This window comes from Adiantum capillus-veneris, chromosome 9 (assembly GCF_014529385.1).
Source record: "Adiantum capillus-veneris isolate H3 chromosome 9, ASM1452938v2, whole genome shotgun sequence".
NCBI lineage: Eukaryota > Viridiplantae > Streptophyta > Polypodiopsida > Polypodiales > Pteridaceae > Adiantum > Adiantum capillus-veneris.
The window spans coordinates 115,783,287-115,786,903 of NC_140939.1; positions in this window are offsets into that span (position 1 = coordinate 115,783,287).

A 3,617-nucleotide genomic window follows, 5' to 3' on the forward strand; every position below is an offset into this window, starting at 1 on the left:
TCTATAAGCACATACCTATATCTTAACACTTGTTCCCGTTTATTCTCCCACATTAAGTGATCAATTTAATATGAGAAAATCATTTGGGTTAGTTAGATATTAGATTTTATGACATTACCTCTCTCTTGAAATCATAGTCGTCCTCGACTATGAGGTAGAAGAGATAAAGTCTTAGTCATTAGTCAGTCGTACTTAGCGGGTAAAGGATCCCTTTTTACCCTATGACATCTTTCCAAGATGGATGACTAATCCATTTGGTGCTTGGGAGACATAGCTGCCGCAAGCATGTCTGCTCTTTAGTCCATTTCATTCTCCCAAATTAGAGTGACAAATTCTACTTGGTGTTTGAGAGACGTCGTCATCACAAACACGATCCTAAGCATGCATACTAGTTAAATTTTGTGCACAATTAAAAAGAGGACTAGTCATATAAGACAAAAACATGAGTTATTTAAAAGAAATTTGTACATTTGCTTACTCTAATGTAGCATTGTAAGCATTGACAAGGTTCATACTATCCTTAAGTTGTACTCCTTGCATCCATTTAGCATCTTCAAAAGGATAATTTTTGAACTTAATAAGATACCGTCGGATAATCTTACCATGTCGTAGTACCTTGTCTTCATGCCGAAGGATAGCTTCGGGTTGTAGCACCTCTTCTTGGTCTTCAACTTCGGGAGGGTCTTCAATAATTGGTTCAATTGGTGGCTCTCCTTTGTAGGGCTTAAGTAAGCTTACATGAAAGGCATTGTGTTTAAGCCAATGGTTGGGCAACTTGAGTTGATAAGCCGTCTCATTGATAGGCTTCAAGATTTGGAAAGGACCATAGTATCTTTTTGCTAGTTTAGCATAATACTTTTGATGGCCCGTAGGATTTTTGCCCGTCGTTTGCCTTAATCGAGCCTTAGGAAACTTGAGTAAGACCCAATCATTTTCTTTGAACATTAAGGCTCTTCTGTGCTTATCAGCAGCAGCTTTTTGCCTTTGTTGAGAGATGGCTATAGCCTCCCTAATCTTTTGAAAAGATTCTTGTAGGTCACGGCTATACTCATCGGCGGCGAAGATCTTCCCATGTACTTTCAGTAGCAAGGGACTTTTAGGTCTTCCTTCTATGATCTCGAAAGGTGCTTTGCCCGTAGAAGTATGTACAGTATTATTGTAGGCATACTCTACTAGCGGTAAATACGTTTCACATTGTGAGCGTTGATCTACTTCGGTAACATAAGTCTTGAGTAGATCGAGTATCGTAAGATTGGCTATCTCACTTTGGCCATCCGTTTGTGGGTGATAGGCCGAAGAGAAATTCAATCTTGTTCCTAGATTTTCAAAGAGACCTTTCTAGAAATTACTGGTCATTCTAGGATCTCTATCTGACACGATGGATGTGGTAATCCATGGTGTTTGAAAATCTGAGATATGAAGAGAGTTGCCATTTGATGTGCCTTAATAGTCTTTTTGACAGGAATAAAATGTGCTTGCTTGCTAAACCTGTCGACTATTGTCCATATTCCTGTATTCCCATGGATAGACTTGGGTAATCCAAAGATGAAATCCATGGATATACTCTCCCATGGTGAATTTGGAATAGGCAATGGCTGGAGTAATCCAGGTTGCTTCCCTCTATCATACTTGGTCTTTTGGCATACTACACATTTTGAAACATACTCTTGTATGTCCACTTTCATGGTAGGCCAATAGAAATACGTCTCTACTCCTCGGAGAGTAGGTTGAATACCTCTATGCCCTGCATATGGAGGAGCATGGGATTCATACATAACCTTCTCACGAAGGGAATGGGTAACACATAGCCTATTGCCGTGGAGAAGATAACCATCCTGCAAGGTGAATGGTTCCTCTTTCTTCCCCAAAGCAAGGGCTGACATTATGTCTCTAAAGTCAGGGTCAGTAGCATACTCATCTATCATAGAGGATAGATCATTGTGAGTAGCTATAGACACTGCATTAACTTTTGGTCGTCGTGAAAGTGCATCGGCAACTTGATTGTGCTTACCAGCTATGTGAGCAATATGGAAATTAAATTGCGAAAGAAAATTTGCCCACCTCATTTGTTTGTCGGAAAGCTTGGTTTGCGTCATGAAATACTTGAGACTTTGGTGGTCGGTTCGTAGGATAAATGGAGTCCCCAATAGGTAGTGCTTCCATGTGTCTAGGGCATGTAGAACAGCTAAAAGCTCTTTCTCATAAATGCCCAAGACTCGTTCATCACCATTGAGCCTTCGGCTCTCATATGCTATGGCATGCCCTTCTTGAAGCAAAACCGCTCCAAGGCAATCACCACAAGCATCACATTGGACCTCAAATGGCTTTGAGAGATCCGGAAGCACGAGGACTGGTAGGGAAGTAAGCTTCTCTTTGAGTTTTTCAAAAGCATTTTGCTCCTTAGTAGTCCATACAAACTTAACGTTCTTCTTGGTTAAGTCGTGTAGTGGTCCTGCTACTTGAGAGAATTTTGCTATGAAGCGTCTATAGTATGCACACATACCAATAAAGCTTCTTAGCTCATGTAGATTCCTTGGGTTAGGCCATGATTTTATTACCTCTAACTTTGATGGATCCATACGAATACCATCGTGAGAGATAATATGGCCTAGATATTGAATCTCTTGAAGGAAGAATTCACTTTTCTTTTGGTTGAGAAAAAGTTTGTTCTCCCTCAAGGCTTGAAAAATCACTTGGAGATGTTGCTTATGTTCCTCCAAAGACTTGGAGTAGATGATGATATCATCGAAGAACACTGCAGTGAATTTTCGATATGGTCTAAAAATTTTCTCCATCAAACGATTGAACGTAGCTGGTGCATTAGTCAAGCCAAAAGGCATGACTAGATATTCATACAGACCAAATGTTGTGCGAAACACGGTCTTTAAGATATCCTCATCCACTATCCTTATTTGATGATAGCCACTCTTAAGGTCAATCCTACTGAAGTAGGTAGAGCCTTGTAGCTTATCAAACAGATCTTCTACCCGAGGTACGGGAAATCTGTTTTTGATAGTGATATGGTTTAGTGCTCGATAGTCCACACACATACGGTATATACCATCTTTCTTTTGCACTAAAAGGACTGGAGAACAAAAGGGAGAGGAACTAGGCCTCACCATCCCTTTGTCTACCAGCTCTTGTACTTGCCTCATGATCTCCTCTTGTTGAGCTTGTGAGACTCGATAAGGAGGTTTGTTAGGCGGTGAGCTTCATCGAAGGAGCTCAATACGATGGTCATCATCCCCTCGTTTTGGAGGTAGGTCCATAGGGATATCATCGATGAACACATCTTGAAATCCTTTTAGAAAAGTAGACAAGTCTAACTCTTCTTGATTCCTATCATTTTCATTTGATGAAACATTATTAGCTTTTAGAGACTCTTTGACATAAATCATGTACGCAGAAACTGAGCTTTTCATTGATTTATCAAAAGAAAGAGGATTTACAAGTGGAATAGTGCGACCTCGCTCACTAGCATCTATATACATGTTCTTTCCCCTGTAGGTGAAGTAAATTCTCCTTTCAGGGAACTTCATGTTGGCAGCCATGCGATCAAACCATGGTGCCCCTAGGATAACATCCTGATGTTGGAGGGGAGAGATGAAGAAGTCTTC